The sequence below is a fragment of the Gallus gallus genome, chromosome 2 (genome assembly GCF_016699485.2).
Source record: "Gallus gallus isolate bGalGal1 chromosome 2, bGalGal1.mat.broiler.GRCg7b, whole genome shotgun sequence".
In the NCBI taxonomy this organism is placed as follows: domain Eukaryota; kingdom Metazoa; phylum Chordata; class Aves; order Galliformes; family Phasianidae; genus Gallus; species Gallus gallus.
In genome coordinates, this window is record NC_052533.1 from 134,751,941 (window position 1) to 134,774,532 (window position 22,592).

A 22,592-nucleotide genomic window follows, 5' to 3' on the forward strand; every position below is an offset into this window, starting at 1 on the left:
TTTCAGGCTGATTCACTTCAGATGTAGTGCTGAAGGGGGGAAATATTTGAAAACAGGTGCAAACTCAGTGTAGAAAGCCATGGAAATATAAAAATGTGGAATATGGGATAAGAGCTCAGTTATCCCTCAGAGGCAAACCTCGCTTTGTGGAACTGTCTGTTTATCATTTAAAACTGAAAAAACTAAACAATCCTCCAAGATCTACTCTAGATACCAAATATTTGAGCCGTGTAATCACTAGAATATCCTCCTGTGGATCCCTGCACATTGCTTCGGGGATCAATTAAAGGCACAACATCTTCCTTCCAGCCCTGCAGGTTTCATCTCTCAGCCATGGAGCCCAGGGGTTGCCAGCTGCCAGAAGTACAAAGCTGAAGATTAGGGGAGATATGAAGGGCAGGATGGCATGAGAGGAGGAAGGGAAAAGAAATCTGTTTCCTGCAACTATTCATACATTATCATGTCCCTGTTCAGAACAAGAATGAAATGTATGCTAGTGAAATTGCTGAAAAATAGTACCATGGTTACTTATGAACTGAGGAAGCAAGGGACCAGTGTTTTACTCCCTATACCCTTGGGTATGAAGAGGTGCACATGGAGTGGTGCTGTGCCAAGCCTTAAGGGTGGTGATTAGTGGCACAGACTCTAGTTGGAATCCGGTAAATAGTGGTGTACCTCAGGGGTCAATACTGGGTCCAGCACTGCTTATTACCTTCATGAATGATCTGGATGATGGGGCAGCAAGTCTGCAGGTGACACAAAACTGTGAGGAGTGATGAGTACACCAAAGTGTCACACTGCCACACAGAGAGACCTGGACAGGCTGGAGAAATGGGCTGAATCTCATGAAGTTCAGCAAGAAGGACAAAATCCTGAACCTGGGGAGAAACAAACCCAGTACATGCTGAGGACCACCCAGATAGAAAGAAGGTTTGTAGAAAAGGACTCCAGGGTCTTGGTGGGCACTATGTTGACCATGAGCCAGCAAAGTGTCCCTGTTGTAAAGAAAGCTAATGGTATTCTTGGCAGCATTAGGAACAGTATGGCCAGCATGTTTGAGGGAGGTGATCTAGAGCCTTGTACCCAGTTCTGGGCCACCCAGTACAATACATCCATGGATATAATGGAGAGTCTAGCAAGATGTCACAAAAATGGTCAAGGGACTGGAGCATCTATCAAACAAAAGCAGAGAGAGAGAGGCCTGTTCAGCCTGGAGAAGAGGAGGCTCAGGGAGGACCTTATCAGTGTCCGCAGACACCTGAAGGAAAGGTGCAGAGGATGGAGCCAGGCTCTTTTCAGTGGTTCTCAGTGCTAGGACAAGAGGAAATGGACACGGGGGGTTTCCCCTGAATACCAGGATACACACAGTGCTGTGTGGGTGATGGACCACTGGCACAGATTACCCAGAGGCTGTGGAGATCTTCAAAAGCCACCTGGACATGGCCCTGGGCGCCCTGCTCTGTTTGTACAGGGGTTGGGCTAGAGGGACCCAGAAGTCCCTGACAACCTCAGTCATGTTGGGATTCTGTAAGGAAGAGTCCAAGTGAAAAGATCCCATGCCCTATAATGACACCTTTCTTCATCTCAACTGTTTTTGCCCACAAACATCACAATGAAGAAGCTGTGACTTGGACCTACTGGAGAAGAGAAACCAGCTGATAATTAAGCCAGTGATGTCCTATGTAGTACAGTCCTTGGGCAAGACAATTTTACATAAGACACAGTTTGGGTAGTGAGATACTACAGAAAATACTTTAAGAGATGACTAAAAACCAGCACCTGGGACAGGGGTTGAGATAGAAAGAGAGGAATTTATTTCAGAGACATGCTATGGGCTCAGCATTTTAGTAGGAATTTAGCTTGGGGAAGTGGAAAGGTTTGGAGGCGGGAAAAAGAAGTAGATCTGAGATGTCATCAATTCAGGGGTACTTTTCAGAGATCTGGAGGGTTGTCAGCCTGGATACCCATGAGAGCTCCCAGCTGAGACATCCCATTCCTCCCCATATTAAAATTTAAAAAACACTGTTTTCTAAGGATTTCTGCTATAGAAACAATGTCATAAAGTAGGAACAGGTTCTTACTGCGTAAATCTGTGCCCATAAGACTAGTTCCCAGTGCTCTCAGATTGCTAATGGAGCTGGGCTTCTTGTGAAGGATTCAGCAGAAATGCACCACAGATGCTCTGATTTCCCTTTGCAGGTGCTTACAGATGGAGGCTAGATGAGTAGTATAGAGCAGCTACCATTGAGATAACTAATATATGTAAGTAGAGGCAGATTGAAGCAAATACCTCAAGATGAATTGAGTGTTAAGGCTTAGCATGAGATCAGGCTAGAAGAGCTAGTGGGACCAGCTTCCTGCATGCTGCACTTGCCTGGAGTCAGCCAATCTAAATAAGCAGGACAGTTCCAGTGATGGCAATGGATCACCTTCTGTCAGACATGTCATGTCTTAAACTCATGGGTTGCTGCATAACTTTATCTTCAGACAATTTACTTTCCAGTACTTCTAAAATGTCACAAATTATTTTGGTAAATGACAAAATCTATCTTACTCAGAGCCAATCAAACATCCATTAGTTCCATTAATCTTCATGGAACACCCTTCACACAGGTGCACCCCTGTGTACCTCATAACAGAAATAAATTTCAATGGCAGTATCTGCTAATTAATCTTCTTTAATTGCTGACAGTGGGATGAGTGACATCAACTTCTTCCATGAAGCTGTGTCCAGCTGTTGCACAGTCTTCCTAGCTGCTAAAGTAAATGGCAAATACAGCAGCCTCAATGGCCTGGCACGTCAGGTTTAAGCTGATGGCCTTGATAGCTTTCCCATTGGAGCTAAGCTGGCATTTTCCTGCTCCTGACTAAAAGCCTGACATTCCTTAGATTTTTGTGTACTAACTTGACTGTAATGAGGATGCTCTGGATGGACAGTCAGTGACAAGACAATGGGTGTAGTTTCTAGGCAATACGTGCAGGTATTCTGATAGCTGGATATTAAACCTTTCAGGCCCACCTCCCCTATCAGCCTGCACACACCTAACAGCAAAAATGCAACAGGATGAGGCTCTTAAAAAAGTACTTAGGTAAATCTAATGTAAAATTAATATACTGTAATGCATGAACAGATTTTGAGTCACCACATAATGTAATAGTAAGGTTCATGGCCTTTTAAAAATGATCTTGTTTCTTCTTCCCTCCTCTGCTAGTTCAATTACTTAGCACTTTGACCCAGCGTATTAATTTCTTGTGGTCTTCCTTTCTGTCTTACTGCTTTATGCAGTTCAATTCCCAATTGTCCACATTAACATCAGTAATTACCACTCCCACTTTCCCAGTTTTCTGACATAAAAAAAAAGTTGATCTTGTTTAGACATGAGGGCTGCTCCAAAAGTAATGTTTCCTATATGTTGGCACATGACGTCAGAGGCAGATGTTGGTGGTATGGCAATAGAGGCTGAACCTTCTCAACAATATTCCATCACATTTTGCTGTCATCTGACAGATGGCAGCAGAGGGACAGTCTGACATGGAAGTGGTTCTTTTACCACTTCCACGGTAGCATGGAAGCAAAAGTGTGCCAATGAATTCCTCCATACAGAAAAAAAAAGGCATCCATTGACATTTATCAGTGTTTGCTGAACACTTATGGGTACCAAACAGTGGATGTGAGCACAGTGAGGTGGTGGATGGTGCACTTTAGCAGTGGTGATAGCAGCAGTGGGTCACCTTTGCTGGTGCAGAATTTTGTTGGCGTGGCATGCAGGCTCCTCTTCATGGCTGGTGGAAATACACAGCTAATGGTGGCAACTAGGGTAAAAAACACTGTTCTGTAGCTAAGAATTTGCTCTATCAAATCGTATTGTTGTGCTTCTGATATCTCTTGTCATTTCCATGGAAATAAATGGAATCACAGAATCATTTGAGTTGGATGAGACCCTTACAGGCCACTTAGTCCAAATCCCCTGCAATGAACAGGGACACCTACAGCTAGAGCAGGGTGCTCATGGCCCTGTCCAGCCTGACCTTGAGCATCTCCAGAGATGGAACATCCATCACCTCTCTGGGCAACCTGTTCTAGTGCCTTACCACCCTAACTGTAAAAAATATCATTCTTATATCCAGTCTCAATTTCCCCTTTAAGTTTGAAACCATTTCCCCTTGTCCTGTCACAGCAAACACTGCTTAAGAGTCTGTCCTCTTCTTTCTTACAGCCCCCCTTTAGCTACTGAAAGGCTGCTATCAGGTCTCACTAGAGCCTTCTCTTCTCCAGGCTGAACAGCCCCAGCTCTCCCAGCCTGTCCTCATAGGAGAGGTGTTCCATCCCTTGAATCATTTTTGTGGCCCTCCTTTGGACACCCTCCAGAAGGTCTGTGTCTCTCCTGTACTGAGGAGTCCACATCTGGACATGGTACTCCAGGTGAGGCCTCACCAGTGCAGAGCAGAGGGGCAGGATCACCTCCCTCATCCTGCTGGTCACACTTCTTTTGATGCAGCCCGGGATACAGTTGGCTTTGTGGGCTGTGAGGGCACACTGCTGGTTCATGTCCAGCTTCCCATCCACCTGTATCCCCAGGTCCTTTTCAGCAATACTGTGTTCGATCCTTTCATCCCCCAGCTGGTATTGATAGTAAATAGGAGGCATTACGTCTGGAGCAATCTACATAGATTAAAATATTAACAATCTTGGAATACCCTCGCTGCAAGGAAATACCTGTACGGACATGCAAGCTGGCCCAACTAATTGAGATCAACATCCAGTGGTTTTGTGAGCCATCAATAGCTCTTACAGAAATATTACAGTGATAAGCAATACATGCTATTAGTGTGTCTGATCACATTAGTGGCAGGCAGTCTCATTCATGGCAGGTTATCAGAGGATGAAATTTCTATTCTGTGGGGAAAATCAGTGTTTCTGAATTTGCTTTCATATTGAGAACAGAGATGAAACACAGGCTTTCTCAGGAAGAAAATGTCAGAAAGGAGAAGATTTAGAAGTATAGAAAAAAAAATTACTAAGAAGGTTCTTCAGTGAATTATTTCAATATTGGTGAAGTAGACTTCTCCCCTTTTGTTTAACCTTTTCTAATGTATAACGATCTATAAGTATTTTGATGAGCCCGATATAAAATATTTCACCTCTTCCAGAATTTGATCTTTCAATATTTTTTCATTACACGTTGAATGACCAATACAACTAATTAGCATTTTTTATATCTTCAAATCAGCATCTTCTGATAAAAGTTATTGGCCAACTCGTCTTACTACATTTACAATTACTCCATTGCTGTGTTGTCAATAGCAACAGTAATTTATTCTCCTTTAAAAACAGCAGCTGCAACCTGAATACCAGGTTGTTGCTCTCTGCAACTGTGATGTTAGCCTCCTGTGTTAGCCCTCTTGCACACACTGACCAATTACCTGATCAGGGCCAAATGACTTCAGACACACACCAATATGATGAGCAGCAAAATGGCGTCAATTCACTACTAAGCACAGCTTGTATACCTTTACTTGGGCTATCGTGCCCTGTCCTGATTCGTCCGTACTGGATCTTAGCCCCTTACTACAATTCCTTATTTGGCTCCTATTGTCTCCTCATTCCTTCGCCTTCTTATCTTGTTTACTTCGTTAGCAAGGACAGTCTATCTGAGCACAACAGCACCCTTTCACTGTGCTGAGGGAGAGGCCTATCCCATACAGCACGTATCCCCGTCAAACGCCTACTACAACACCAGGTATTAAACTTGACTCACCCAAGACCCCTCAGGTGAAGCTGGAAAGCACGCACATTCTGTAATTTTCCAGACCCAATCAAACCTCTTAGAAGTCCTCTGCACTGAGACGGATGACAGCATTCAGAACAATTCTCATATTCCTCAGCTGTTTGCTTGCTTAATTGGTGTCAAGTCAACTTCACTTAAAAAAAGACCCCGACATCAGAGAGTGGGAGGTAGAGATTACTCTTAAAGATCTTCTTTGTTTCAAGTCTTTTAACACATCGACTTCAAAATAGGTAGGAAACTGTTTATCTCAGTGAAAAGCCTTTCATAGCTTGGATGCAGAAGAGGCAGTCCCTACCACTAAAAAAAAATAATGATAATTCAGAGGCTTTGGACTTCTTGACAGCAGTGAGATTCTTTATCTGTTGTTTTAGGGAATTTATTTTTATTGGTTAATACAAGCCTGGCGGTGATTTACAGAAAGTTCCACATCCTCTTTAGCTGCTGTGGCATTTATTTCCTTGCCAGGCAGCAGTGCGAGCACCAGGTGGCACTCACATCTTGCTGTACTCAAGGCAACCACCGGGAGAGGAGCAAAAGCTCTGCCAGGGCGGACGGAGCTCTGGGGAAACTTCTGGGAAGGTCTGTGGGGGTTCTTCTCGCCCTGCAAAAGACATTTATATTCTGGAAAGGCGATCAGATAGGAACCTGTACTTTAATTCAGATTGCTACGCCATCCCATGGTGAGGGCGCAAGACAGACAAGTAGATAATTTGGAAAGATGTGTCAGTGAATAGGACTTGATAGTTATTATGACTGTTATTATTTCTTTTTGTGTTACTTTTAAGGATCATCTTCCCACGAGAAAAGAAACAGACTAACAGTTTTCAGATACGTAAGAAATTCTTACCAAGTACACTACTCTGCATTCACTCTGAATAAGACAAAAAGTAATGGGCTTAAATTGACACAAGGTTAGACAATAGATAAAATGCTGTAGCAAAGAGAGTGAAGCACTAGAAATGAGTGCACAAGGTGGGTCTGGAGAGCTCATCACACCCTGCTCACGAACAAGTGGGACAAATTGGTTAAGGAGGAAGGGCAGTAGAGGAAGGACAGAGTACTCATCAGGGCTCCTCCTAGAGCCATTTTCTCTGGCTAGGTGAGATAAAGACTGTACTCAGGTTCTCCCACAGCACACTGCACAATGATACTAGCTACATCATGTTGGATAAAATTCTTAATAAACACTTGGTAACTGCAGCTCCTCAGATCCAAACTTGCTCAGTTAACTCAAATACACGTACTAAAGGCAATCAGCCCTTTGGATTGTATCCCATTTATAATATATCCTTAGATTCTGCATTCAGAGGACAGATTGGGATGAAGAAGCAGCTCCTTTATCTTGTAAATAATTTCTGTTTTTCCTTTTGGATACAGTTCTGCTTAATATTTGAAAACATGTACTTGCCTGGTTGGCTCGATTTGTTTCTTCTGGCCCTTGGAAATTGCTCGGAAACAGATTCTGTTGTATATATGTGCAACAGCTTCCCACACTGCGGGCCGTGAGGATAAAACTCAATGGAATTCAATGAGACAATGATAAAACCCTTATTCTTGGCATTATTTAAAATGTGTGTTGGTGGATCCTATTAAAACTTGGTAGAGCCTTTCAAAGTGAGATCCTCATCAGCTTTTTGCATTTTTGGTGACTTTTGTTAAATTAGAGCTTAATTATCCTTTCAGTGAAGAGAATTCTTCTTTTTCATTCAGCAGTTTTCCTGTGTTAGGCTTTTCCTGGCACAGAAACTTCCAGTTCCAGATGTACATTCCTTGTGCTGTCTGCTCAGTGATACTTGCACAGTCCCCAGAGTGAACCTGATGGTGAAGTGGTTGTTTGGGACTGCCGTCTCTTTAAAAACGACTGAATGGGAATGAGATAAAATGATACAACATGAAGCTACAAGTAGTGAAATGATCCCCAATTTGAGGCATTTGGAATGCTGGTACTACAAAATGCCTTTGAGATATTAACTAATGCACACGCAGCTTCATGGTACAGGCAGAGACTCTCCTTAACAAGCTGTAAGCCCAAGGCTATCTGGATTAAAAGTCACTCCAGGCTCTCTGTGCAATTACACCACATAGAGCTATGCTGAGTACAAGAAATCAAACCTGTACCAGTGCACCCTTCAACTATGCCATCAGCTGGGGAATATGTCAAACTATTCATGGTGAAGTGGAAAAATGCCTCTTCCTCATCATTTCTTTCCCTACAAACATATATATGCAAGGAAGCACATGCTAAAACTATCTTCTATTGAAGATGCCAATTCTCATGCTATGTTTCAGTTTTACATATTGATTTTCTGGTGTGTGTCTCTCTAATTTACACTGTGTAAACTGGTCACTATTACGGCTTATTATGCTATGAATCAGCTCAAGGTTGACTGGAAAGCCATAATAAAAAGTATGAGCGGCATTTACTTGTATAATGAATAATAAATCTTTCATTAAAATTCCTCCCATCTCTCTCAGTTCCCTTCTGGCTGGATTAACCACATCACCCATGTAGACTGCTGATACGCTGGCTCTGATGTCTGAAGCAGGAAGAAATGGAATCGAGCAGTCCCAGGAAAGTACTTGACTACAGTAAAGTGGCAGATTACAGCCATCAAGAGATTTTCCCATCAGACGCTATATCCAACCATCTCAAAAATAGTTAATAAAAAGACTTGACAAAAAAATCCACCTTAGTTTTGAGTTTTTGGAGAAGCAAACAAATTTTCTTGTACTCCTACAGCCATTTTAGTCTTCCTTCTGAAGTTCCCACATTCTGGTACAGCATCCCTCGCTAACACTCATCTATCTTTTAAGAATTCCATCTCTCTTTCTCACCTTTCTTAACACCAGTCATCCCAATTATCACACAGAGAAAACTGTAACGGTTTTATGAACAGCATACTAGTTCAGATTGTTAAATATATATGTTAGCCACATCCATCACTGAATCAGTTTGCAAGAAGATGCAACATTTCATTAGACCAGATGGTGCAATTAAGAAAAAAAAAAGAGAGAGAGAGAGAGAGAGAGAGAGAAGCCTGGATATAATGTAAAAATTGAACTTTTCCCATTTGGAGCAATCGATGCATTAGTTCCACTATTCAAACCACTTTGATCTTTAAACGCATTTTATTTTCTAATTTTGGAGAATTAAGAAAGTCAAAAAGGACATCAAATTTTTGAATTCAGTGGGAAAAAAAAATGTGTCAGCTGACCAAGAAGACAACGTTTTAATTAATGTTCTTTTTCTTAACTTGCCATTCTGTTCTATTCAGATTTCAAAAGGAAAATTAAAATCTGCAGTAATTCTGTTCCTGTAAATTTCTGGTTATGCTAATTTAACAGCAGCAGGCAATTTACAGACAACAGCCACTGAAACAAGGCTCATTCGGCTCACCAGTCTTAAACAATAAGTTCTACTTCAGCTTATCTCGAGACAGAATTGAAGCAATGGCTGTTGTTACTTTTTAATTAAAGCAAAGTAAAAAGAGAGCAGTAAGAGGAGAGCTTGGCACCGAGGTTCTCAAGTCTGTTTGCTGCACGAAGGCAGGGGAAGCTGTAGAGAAGCAGACAGTGAAAGTAGAAGTGAAGTGATAAACTGCATTCTGAAACGCAAAAGGTGAAACACTGCCTGCGTTGGATAGCAAAGCGATAAGGACAAATATGACATTCATGGCACCAAACTTCTAAGGAAATTCTGGAAGATCTGAAAACTGATGGTGCCGTAAGACTCAAGTAGTATGAAAATGAGAATATTAAAAACAAACAGGAATAGAAGGTGGGGAATTTCAGCTGACATTTTCAGAAATGCTTTTAGTTGGGGAGAGTCCCTTTGGATTAGAAAGTAACCAACATAACCTTTTAGAAAAAGAGTCAAGGGATCCGACAAGAAAATACAGAGCAGTCACACTCACAGTCTACTTTCAGAGATGAAAAGGAAGAATAGTTAAAATAGCCAGGCTCCTCTTGCCTTCAAATGCATCCTTTGTTAAGACTTCTTTGAAGATCTCTCTGACATGCTACTCAAGAGAGATGCCTCCCTTAGCTAAGATGTCCTGGAGCACTTGATAACACAGCCCACCAGCAATGAATTGTCTAATGTGAAGAAAGAAGCATAAACAGATAAGGCAGAAAGTGGAACAATGGAATAAGAATAACAGGTTGTCATAAACGAATCCTTCGCCTGCTGAAAAGACTGTCTGCATACCTTAGAGATCAGTGTTAGAGCTGGCTCATTGCTTTGTCAACAAGTCAAGAGGAAAAAAAAGGGAATTGAAATGATGCATCTTGTACAATAACAGAACAAAATGCATTTTAAGGCTGAAAAACATAATGCATGTTAACACTGATTCACTCTCCAACATACCTTTCCTGGATACAGTATTCAAGGTGTGTTCCACCTTATATTGCCAGATAAAGAACAAACAAACCCAGGTGACATCAGATAAAACAGCACAAGGATTTGCAGCCGTCTCCTCAGAACCCAGCTAAGGTGGGAAGTCAGTGAGATTTTTATTTTTAGGGATGAATCCTCAGCTGATGCAAGCTGGCACAGGGCCACTGAAATCAAGATGCCAAACATGAAAACGAAGCACAGTTAACACCTTATTTTGAAGCGGAACAGCAGTTCACAGTATGCACTGTTAAGCCCTAGATGACTTGAACAGGACTCAGCTGTTGAATTCAGCTCTCCGGAGCTGCAGTACAGAGACTTTACCACAGACACCATGAAGTGTGTCCTTAAAACCATCAGTGTTAAATCTCTGCCGCTTTCACGGAGCCTTACATGACTCAGTTCCTCTTTGCTGCTATTTGCTTGCATGTGTTCACTAATCTTTTATACATCATAGCAACCTAAATTAGTCAGTAAGTGGCTTGGTGCAGGGACTTCATCTCCTCTTTGTTAGTGAAGTGCACATATACCCACAGTACAATATAAATAAATAATAAGGCTAACGAGGCTGACTCTATATGTAGGGACTTAACAGTCAGACAACCTTAACATCAATCCGCCACTTTATTAGCAGCCAGTGAAGCTTGCAGATTCCTGGCCTAATGTTCACACACCAGCCAGTTTCAGTTGGCAGCTTAGCTCCAGGTGACAAAACATCTTTTCTGACTTGCATAAAAATATGTGTGGAAGCAAAGAGAAAGCCCAGAAAATAATATCCACTCGAAAGAAAAATGATACAAGACAACAAAGAGATTTAGAAACTGGGAGGGAGAGACCTATAAAGCCCATGATGATTTGAAAGCGCAGAAAGATGTTGAATTCAGTGATGCTGATGGTGATGGATCGGGCATTTGGCAATATGCATCTTCTGTTGTTCCAAGCTGCTTGTCTGAATTCTTGTTCCCTTTGCTTTGTCTCTTTCATCTGTCAATACGGGGAGCATGGGAATGGAAACTGAATCCTTACCTGTTCAGGACTGAAAGCGCACAGCAGGGAGGCAAGGCAGGAGATGTAGTGCCAGCTTTTGCCAGGCCCATCTGCTAAATAATGCAAACATGTTAAGTAACGCAAATTGTATCCTTTGTTTAGCATCCACTGCCCTCAACTCAGAGGTGCTGTTTCAAATTTTTGAAACTAACAGACTAAGGGCAGAACTCTTAGAAGTGATTTAGCTTTCAGAATTACCTGATTTCGGGGTTTCCAACCACTGGCATTTTTTCACAGAGTGATGGTATGTTTAGAGAAGAGTACTTGGCACTTCTTGAAAGAGACTTTAGGCTGGGTATATTACAGTGGAATCAGATCATATCATTAGTCACCTTAGGATACTCATGATACAGATTAAGCATTTTATGGGATAAGATGGGGGAAGTGAAACAAAGCCTGAACAAGGTATTAGTGATGACCCTGATAAAAACAAGACCTTCATGTCCACATGCTCAGTGAGGCTATTCAGGTCACTCGTGTCTACGTCTCTTCTACACTAGAAGGTTGTATTGAGGCAGTTTTGCTGGCACATTGCTTTCACATATTAAAGAATCATCATAGAATCCTTTGAGTTGGAAGAGACCCTTAAAGGTCCTCTAGTCTAACTCCCCTGCAATGAACAGGGAGTCCACGTGGCCCCTCTAATGTGGATTCTAATGTCTCCTTGAAGATCTCCTTGAAAATACTATTTTTCATGTCAGAGTAATGCAGACTTACCTACATACTCTCATCCTCTTATAGCGCAAGGGCAGTACAGGACCTGCACTGGCTGTGAAGACCACAGAGGGCATCTCAAAGTGAAGTCTCTACTTGGGTTATGACTGGAGAGTTTGAAAAAGCTGCCAGTGACAGACTGTAAAGGGAACATTGTCTTTAAGGATCCTTGCTGGAACGAAACAGAGTACTCACGTATTTATCCATGCTGCATGTAAGGACCATCAGCTGTTTTGTAAAGGGAAACGTTTGCGGCACAAGTAGTGAAGAAGTTATTCTACGTAGAACAGAATGCAATGTACGTGCATGGCAAGACAGACAGCGCCAGAAAACAGAACAAAATAGTATCACAGAAAATGTCCCAGTATAAAAATCAAATCTCACTCAAATACAAGTCCTGTTAACTTCAGCTCATGCAGGACTATACAATTTTTCAGATTAAAGAGGATTGCTGTAGATATTTCTGTGAATAGGTTCTATTACACTGCAAATGAACTTAAATGGTTTTACAATTCTTTTCCTTTTCCTTTACAGACATGCTATTTTTTTCACATCTTTACTTTTCTTTCTCTTGCCTAAAATCCATCCTGAGAACAAAAACTTAATAGCAAAGTGTCATTTTTTCTTTGGCATGAGGGATTTCACCTTTGCTATCCTTTAGCACCACCAAGCCTTGTATTTAAATCACTAATCCCTTTGGAGGAGGTCTTGCTTTCTCAGTGGCTTCATCGGTCAGACCACAAAGAGACTGCTTCTCAATTTACCTTACTTTAAATGAGATGCCTTAAACTGCCATTGTCGCATGGCACAGTAGGCCATCTTTGCAAGATAAGGGGGATGGTCTGTTTTGTCACTTTCAGCTCTCTACTGCAATTAGAACCTGCTTTTCTGCTAACCAATCACACTTCGTCTGGCTCACAGCCATATTTCCACTTTTTTACATTCTCTACTGCCTTCAGATGCATTTTAAATCTCTGAAATTGACAAGATTTCTCAGGAATAAGCTCTAGACCTACATCAACAACTCTGAGTTTTGTCTCAGCAGGAAAATTCCCCTTCCATCTTTCTTTGTCACCTAACATTCATCTTTCAAAACAAAGAACAGAATTGCACTTATGACATCAGAGTTTGGATGTCTGCTTCCAATTTTTAGCTATGCCTCACATTTCTCCGGTAGATTTGCCACTGCCACTGGAAATGAGATTTGCCTTCCTGACTCAGCTGTCCACTCCAAGCAATTCTCTAGTGCATTTTCAGTGCCCTTGGGGACACCTTTTCCTGCAGGTTTCTTTCAAGTTCCTGTAGCTAATGGGAAAGTCTGGACAACAAACTTGTTCTGCACATACCACAGCTTTCAGATGACTAATACTCATAAGGAAATCCTGTCACCACCTACTCTCCATCCCAGATCTTTAATGTGCTAATAACAATGATGCCCTTCTTCCATCTGTTACCAGCCATCTCTGTTCAGAATATAAAATGTTAAAACACTCTTATTGTGTGTTTGAAGAGCGTACAGTCTGATAAAAGAGGGAGTACATGTCCCTCCAGCATAGGAAAGGTTAGTGCCACAATGATCGGGAGCCCCAGGAGTTTTGGCCTGACCTGAACTCTAGTCTTGATCCAGTGTTGAGAAAACTTACAGATCCAGAAGCAGCAATTATCACTATAACAAAGTTTAAGGCATCAGGAACAACATAATGAAGAGAAGCTTCTGAAGTAATTCGCTCACTTTTCGCCAGGAAGCCAATCTGTTCCTGGCTCTCAGGCTGATATGAAGGCTGTGTTCAAATTTAGGTCTTGCCATATATGGCCAAATAAGGCTCATATCTGTGCCTAAGGAACGTTTCATTTGAAGTTATTTTCTACTTTTTCCTTCTCCTTTAGCTAGGGAACACTTCACTTAAGTTCATTCTGAAAATGTTCTCCTCATTATAAACACACCAGTATACACTGACGTGTTCTTGTGGTATATAAGGGAACACTACTAGCAGTAGCACGATTGCTGTAGATCAAGTAAGCTGTTGACATTTATTAAATAACCAACAGACAAGACAAGACACAAGTTGGTATCATTCTCCTAGTGGTAAAACAGACGGGCACAGTCTTGTTCAGATGATTCTCAGAATTCCAGTCAAAGAGTCAAAATACATAAGGGGTCAGAAAGACACATTTTCTTCCTCTACATTTTGAATATAATGATCTACAGTATAAAGATGACAGGGCAGATTTATACAATTCATAGGGATACACAGGTATGTACAGATACAGATACACACATACAAACATTAACATACAGTACAGTATATGTACATCATATGTGGTTCATATGTCTTTATAAGTTCACTCTCCTGAATGTAGATTTGTGCTGGATACATTATTAAGTTGTGACATTCAGCTGCAAATAATTTGTTTTATATGTATTTATGTAGTTGGTTTCTTCAGTTTTTCAGAAATCATTTGTGTGCTGAATGACTTTCTAACATCCCTTATTTAGAAGGGTCAATACTAATCCGATTTTTGTGTCAACCTTAGAGCACAAAGCACGGCAATTTCAATAATAAAATTAGTTATTATTTTGACAGCTCTCAAAAGTGTGATGCTGGCCTGAGTCTGGAATGTCAATAAGCTCAAAGCTAAGCACATGCTTAAGTACTTCCCTGGATCAGAGCCCATAAAACCAGCTGAGATGAGGGATTCATTAAAGGTAGACTTATGAATCATTAGCATGGAAATGGTCACTGAATCTTTTTAAGCAGATTACACAGAGAATCTGGATACAAACAAAGAGAAGAAAAGGGACACTGTTAACTACCCCTGTTGGACGTGGCAGGAAGCCGAGGTCAGCAGAAGGATCTGCCAAAAGCATCCCAGTGAGAACCTGACTGTTTCTTCAGCGTGTACTCTACTCTTCCCTGGTCAGGCCACATCTGGAGTATTGTCTCCAATTCTGGACTCCCCAGTCCAAGAAAGGTAACTTACAGAGGGAGTCCAGTGGAGGGCCACAAAGATAATGAGGGGACTGAAGCATCTCCCATATGAAGAAAGGCTGGGACTGCTCATCCTGGTAGAGACTGAGAGGGAGTCCTATCAATACTTTTAAATTAAAGGGTGGGTGTCAAGTGTATGTGGCCAGACTCTTTCTGGTGGTGCACAGTGACAGGACGAGGGGTATAGGCACAAACTGGAACACAAGACGTTCAATCTGAACACGAGAAAGAACTTCTTACTTTGAGGGTGACAGAGGACTGGAACAGGCTGCCCAGAGAAGTTGTGGAGTCTCCTTCTCTGTAGATACTCAAAACCCGCCCGGATGCTTTCCTGTGAAACCTACTGTAGGGAACCTGCTTTACTACAGGATTGGACAAAACGATCCCCAGAGGTCCTTTCCAGCCCCTTTAATTCTGCGAATCTGTGATTTCGTGTCTGCCCTGCTCAGCTAGCGCTCTACTACCAACTGTCTGGAAGTTAACATGAGACAGTGATCATTCCCAGTAGGTAGTACATATATTGCTACTCTTTTCCAAAGTTTAGAGTCAAACAGTATGCATGTGGCCTGTTCCATGCCAATTGGCCTCACACCAGAGAGAAGCCCAATGAACATTTAGTAGGACAGTTGCAGCCACATAGAGTCTACTGAACATCTGTTTTACACACAGTATATGCTGTAAGCTACAAAACAACTTCCAACACTCCAAAATAAAATTAGGATGTACTGTGTTAAAGAAGAAAAGCCTAAAATCTCACGTGCAATCACTATAGACCAGGCAAGATGATGAGTTTTGCCATTGTCTGAGACTGCAATAGCTGGGAATGTGGTCAGTAAAAATGGCCAGGTGTTTCATTTAGCTTCTGGGCTACTATAAGAAAACTACTGCTTTGAGTAATTCTGAGATACATCTAGAAGGCTGTATAGGGACAAGATAGAAAACTCTAGAGAAATACAAGAAATTCACCCAATTCTGCAATGCATCACTTGTAATACATTGCACAGAGGGAATATGGCCAGAAGTTTTGCATAAATAATGTCAATGAGTCAATCCAGGAACCCTGCAATTGTGCATCAGCCTGAAGGGATGATTTGTATTCAAACATCTGCCTCCAGCTATGCTTTTCTTCTATCTGTTGTTCCATTTCCTAGTTCACATTGTCTTATATCACTGGGAAGACACAAGTAGCATTTGACTTACACTGAGAGATGATGGCTTGTGGACAGGATCTGCACTATATATCTTTCATGTCTTTATAACTTCTCCTGTAACACCATTTATACTGCTGACTTCTTTCATGGTAAATTAGGACGCTGCAAACAACTTACCCAGAAGCTATCAGTTCCTTCTTTTATTTATCTTCTTTGCTGTTAAATACACAATCTCTGAATTGCAGACTGTTTAGGACAGGGACTGCTCTCTGCATTCACACAGTAGAATGATGTTATGCTTCTCCCTGGAGTCTTCTACTGCTACCATAATGTATTTGCCATTACTAAATAACATGTCATTTTCTTTTTAAATCATTCTAAAGCTACCAATAAGAAAATAAGATGAGCAAAATGCATCTTGTGGTGAGTAGATTATGTAAATGAATGTCCAAATGAGGATGTAACAGAGGCAGAATGATTCAATGAATGATTATATGCATACACATGGAGCTACTGACCAGAATGCAAAAGTCGCCCAGGACTGGATTTGTAGCACTAGAAGGGACAATCTTATCACTTGTTAATATCTGTTTTACATGCCATCCAAGTTTGCGGGCAATATCTGATTCTCATGCAGGAACAATTGTAGAACCTGTAAGAAAGGAAACGACAGAATCCAAATAGATTGACACAGAATAAATCACAATTACTTTTGCTGATAAAAATGAAGTTACAGGTGGAACAAAACATATCTTGCCAGAGATAAAAGAAACAATGATGAGGCTTACAGTACTTGAAGAATACAAACATTTTTTGCAGTCAGGTGATGGACGGGTGGTTCCCCTTCTTCCCCCCCAACTGACAGTGGCACAGACTTGTTCCTGTAAAGTCAGAGAAAGTTTTCACCTGTTACTAGTGGTTTACAGTCAGAGAGAGAAATAAACCATTAAAAGCAGATGAAGAGAGAAACCCCAGGTTGCTGTGTCTCTCGGAGTCTACAACAAAACGTCACCTACTACAGAGCACAGCATGGATATTTTACACAACAAGGACATATTTTGTGAAATAGTGCACGATCCTTCTCTCTCCTTCTATGGAGGGAGACACAGGAATATAATCTGTCAGCACCTTAATGAGAACTGTGGCTCCAACTGTAGAGGGTCAGTGAGAAACTGCACGCTAGCAGTGACCCCTGAAGAGAAAAGTCACCCTTGCACACCTGATTATAATGCTAATAGCACATAAGCAGTCAAACCACAGTGTATAGTAGCTTTTCTGCAGTATTAACTACTGTGCTGTCCACCACAAAGTCATTTGTCACCAACATACTTCCAGCATTGGTGTAACAGCTGCAAAAATATAATTAGTTCCTCCACCTCTGTCCCACTGGGTACCAGTCACTGCTTCGGAGGTCTCTTTGGATAGGTTTCTGTCCTCTGCTGGACAGAGGTCAAGTTTTCCAGAAGCTAGTTGCCTGTATAAATTACAGTGCACATACTTTACATCTCATTGTAACGCTTTCTTTTGCCAGCATCTGCTTCTTAGCAAATGTTCCATTTCCAAGCCATTTTTGTGCAAGCCCCAGGAGAAGCCATCAGACAAGCATGCTGAAAATCCAACCACAGGCATCATTAATGCACATCTGGCTGATGAAGACATACAGTTTATATAAACTGCAATTTGGAAAAACTCCTTGTCCAAACAGTTAGTCCCACAAGATACCATTTGCTCAGGAAAAAATAGTACCAGGGAAAATATCTGAACATCTAGCACAAGAAGTCATATGCTCTCCAAAGTTATTTTGGGGCAAAAAGAAACAAAATGATACTGCTGTGTTTGCATACTTTGCAATGTCAGCATTTGGAGCACTGATATAGCTGTAGGCTGTGGGAGAGGAGCTGGATAGTGAGAGACCAAAGGAGACAGGATAGACCTGCTGGTAGGTTTGGGTCTAATGTCACAATGTTGAGATCATGTTGGGAATCCAAGATGTCTTTTCAAAGACAAGCAACTGAATAGTCACAAAATGAATGGGCACTTCCTTTTAATCCTTTCTTTACTCTCCTGTTACAATTACACTAAGAATACAACTGTTCACGAGGATGGATAGTGATAGGACAAGTAGGAATGGTGTTAAACTGAGACAGGGGAGGTTTAGGTTAGATATTAAGAAGAAGTTTTTCACACAGAGGGTGGTGATGCACTGGAACAGGTTGTCCAGAGAGGTTATGGATGTCTCATCCCTGAAGGCATTCAAGGCCAGGCTGGATGTGGTTCTGGGCAGCCTGGTCTGGTGGTTGGAACCCTGCACATAGCAGGGGGTTTGAAACTAGATGATCACTATGGTCCTTTTCAACCCAGGCCATTTTATGATTCTATGACTGATTCTATGATTCTCTGATAATACAGAATACTGGGCATAAGGTCTACCCTGCAAACATTCTTCACACCAAAACCTGGAAGATGAAACTAGTTCCTTAGGTGCTGTAAAAGACCAACAAAAACACTTTCTGACTTTCTGTGTTGTGATTACAAGTGTTTAAAGAAGCATGAAATAGACCAAGGATGATATTTCTGAAGTGAAGGTCAAAAAGAAAACTTTGGAGAGGTACAGAATATATGATGTAATGAACCTGCTAGAATCAAGAAATGGAACTGCAGTACCTGCTACAAAAGGACAAAAAGAAAGCAAGTTACATCACACAATAAACTCACCAGATGTACACTGAACTATCACACTTCACTTTACAGCTATAATCTGACAAAGCTTGTAAAGTGTTCCATGTTTTCATAACTTGGGAAATGGATGTGATGTTAAGATGTGGGAAATATCATGTGATGTTAGTTATTCAGGTAATGCAGGTCCTGATGATATCTAAGGGAACATCATAAGGCCCTTCTGAAATTCAGAATTTTACAAATCATTCTGTGTACTCTGTGAACGTGCAGAGGTTTGGCTATGGCAAAGCACTGAATTTATTTACTGCCTGCATCTCACCCTCAGCGGAATGTGCCATCAACACAGGGCAAATACAGATAAACTCATTCATGGAAGTTGCTTACATGAACACACGGGATACTATGGAGGATGAAGGAGAAAAGAAGCAAGTAGGGAGGCTTCCACATTGATCTCTTGCAGTCCTTTTACCATACACAGCACTGAAGAGTTGCATGACAAAATCATACAATGGCAGAGTTGTTATAACTGCTTGATCCACAGCTTCTCCTCCGTCCAGATAACTGCCATATCCATCCTCTATCAGACATAGACATGGATTACACGCTGTGCTCTGAAGCTTTGGGCTGCTAGCTGATGTGATTTATTGCATCCAATCTAGCACTATCATGGATGGTCCTGCTTCCCTCTAAACTGCTGCCTTCACAGTTGATGGAGATACTTGTATGGCTGGGGAAAACAACACTGTGGGAAAAATAACCAACACCCCAAGCCCACATCACACACACAAAAACCTCACAATCTACCTCGCTTAATCACAGTCCTTAAATCATAGAATCATAGAATGGCCTGGGTTGAAAAGGACCACAATGACCATCTAGTTTCAACCCCCTTGCTATGTGCAGGGTCACCAACCAGCAGACCAGGCTGCTCAGAGCCACATCCAGCCTGGCCTTGAATGCCTCCAAGGATGGGGCATCCAGAACCTCTCTGGGCAACCTGTTCCAGTGCATCACCACCCTCTGTGGGAAAAACGTCTTCCTAATATCCAACCTAAACCTCCCCTGTCTCAGTTTAAAACCATTCCCCATTGCCTTATCATTATCCACACTTGTAAACAGCCATTCCTGCTCCTGTTTATATGCTCCCTTCAAGTACTGGAAGGCCACAATGAGGTCTCCCCAGAGTCTTCCCTTCTCCAAGCTAAATAATCCCATTTCTCTCAACCTTTCCTCATAGGAGAGGTGCTCCAGCCCTCTGATCATCTTAGTGGCCCCCCTCTGGACCTGCTCCAAGAGCTCCACATCCTTTTTGGTGCTTCCTTTGGCCTATCAATGTAATCTTTGTTGAATTAAACTCCACCCAGTTTTACTGTCTGTGTTGGCCACAAACACACTAAAAAATCTATGTGCTGTGCTGTTATCTGTCACAGCTTGGTAACAATAAAATTGTGCCTTGCCTGTTTATTGTTGGCTAAGGTTCCAGAAAGTCCCATTATTTTTCTTTGAATCCAGACATAAACACAGAATGGGACAGGACTGAGAATGAAAGTCCTTTCCTGGTTAACACATTTCCCCAAAGCCCATCTGTCACTCTGGAAGCAGTATCAAAGCACTGCTGCTAAGAAATACCACAAGGGGAACCTGAGAGTGAGCATACTTTTATTTACACAAGCAAAACAAACGATGATCCAGGAATTCCACTACTTCTGTTTATTTTTAAATAGAATGATTCACACTGTCTTGCAAGCATATTGACTGTTTTACAGAAAATTGAAAGAAAACAAGATATTCTCTTACCCCACTATTGAGGATTTTTGCTGTCTTGATAAAACTCAGCCCCACAAACTTTGTAGTTGCTCATGGTTTGAGTTAGAATCTCCTAAAATACTATAATATCATATGTCATTATTACTTTGAAAAGGATAATCTCTGAACTAGTTACTCTTTAAAAAGCTCTAATTAGAAATTTGGTTTAAACTTCATAGGACTAGAAGATCCTGTGTAGATGTATGCTCTCTGTTAGTTTTTTGTTAACTTCTCTACAACCCTGTGTAGGAAGAGAGAAAACAGGGACTTGACACTATGTAGTAGTTGGCAGCATCCTAAGACACTGGTTGAACTGATGCCACAGAAACTGAAACGGATGTGAAAGATGAGCTGTCTGATTTGGACACCTTCCAGATGAAAGTAGTTTGGTCCAAGACCAAACTGAAGACACACAAAGACAGCTTAACTGATTTTTTTTTTAGAAAGCAAAATGTATATTCATCTTTTTCTCATCCAACCATAAAAACATTCCTTATCTGAAAGGAGATTCCTTTTCTTAGTAGTGAAAAATCAGACTTAGATGGTTCCAGAGATTGGCAATGAAGAACATGAAGGCCCCCAGTAACGTTCTTCAGCTCTCTTTGCATGCAGACTTGGCTCTACGTTTCAACTGCCTACTGTAAGTAGCAATCATATACTTTAGTATTTGACTGTACATGGAGCCTGTGTCTGGCAGCACTGAACAGTAGGTGGTCTGAATCGCTCATTACTCTCTGGAACTTAAGATGCCATCGGATTTGGAGCAGCAAGTTAAGCAGTGTGAACAGAGCTCTTGGGCACACAATCAAAAAAGGAAAACATTATCCTTTGTGCTCAGCTCTTGAACAGTTCTTGCATCATTTCCTTAATGTACAGTAAACTGAGATGCAAGCCTTCACATAAGCCCTTAGAAATTCTCTGGGGGTTGCTTTTCCCATGCGTTGTCTAGCCAGACACAGTGGGATATTCTTTTGCTGTCTGAAAAGATCTCCCTCTCGTTTTTATGAGCAATTTTTTTTCTGTCAGTGTAAGATGCTCCTTTTGTATTTTTTTTTAATGTTAAAATTTTGTTAAAATACTTCATAATTATTTACATTGTGCCTTGGCTAAAAGAGCATGCTACAAAGAGAATGTAGCCAGGCAACAAAAGCTTCAGTTTAAGCAATGGGGTAGTGTTTCCCCTCATTAATCTGAAGAAAAAAAAACATGCTTTCTGCAGCAAAACGTCTCTGAAAGCAACCTTGTACGGTTCCGTCCCTGAATGTTCCTCGGCTGCTTTCTTCTTTCTTAAACAAGGGTGGTATTTTATGAGTCATTTCTGGTTTTTATTATTTTTTATACAGCACTACAAATGCAGTGCATTTTTTACAAAAGATCATTCATAACATCATTTTTATTATAGCACAACTACCTTCAATGCCCTCTTCTGCATTTCAGGCACTTGCTGCCAAAATCAGAGTCCTAGGTAAGACATCAACGGCAAAAATAGAAACTTTGAACCCATTTTTTGCTTGTGAAGAAATTTACGTTTGATTATAAAGACAGACAATAAACACCATGTAGTGCATTGGCTACTGAATACCTACCAGCCCTCACAAACTCTGCCGTGTCTTTTAGACGGAGTTTCTTCTTCCCTGCACAGGAAGCAGTTCGTGCTTTGAAACAGCACCACCTCAAATACTTGTTGTGAAAGGACAAAGGAAACTAAAAGATGGGAGATTTCGATTGGATATAAGGAGGAAGGTTGTTATGATAAGAGTGGTGAGGCACTGGGACAGCTTGCCAACAGAGGTCGTGGATGCCCCATCCCTGGAGACACGCAAGGTCAGGCTGGGCTGGGCTCTGAGCACCCTGATGGAGCTGTAGGTGTCCCTGCTCACTGTAGGGGAGCTGCACTAGATAGTCTTTGAACGTCCCTTCCAACTTAAACGATTCTATGATCCTACGAACTACCTCAGTGCAAAAGCACCCAGCGCACTCAACACCCCTGGATGCACAGTACAGCCCCGCCCCGCTGCCGTGA

The 22,592-nt window shown here is 41.5% G+C and overlaps 1 long non-coding RNA gene across 1 annotated transcript; it reads right to left on the reverse strand.

Annotated features, from left to right (window-relative positions):
- Positions 1 to 10,836: 10,836 nt before the first annotated feature.
- LOC121109902 lies at positions 10,837 to 22,590 on the reverse strand. Its single transcript, XR_005857638.2, has 3 exons — positions 22,156 to 22,590; positions 16,893 to 16,965; positions 10,837 to 16,736 (listed from the first exon to the last, which is right to left on the reverse strand). It is a non-coding gene; the product is annotated as an uncharacterized LOC121109902 (long non-coding RNA).
- Between the last annotated feature and the right edge of the window lie 2 nt (positions 22,591 to 22,592).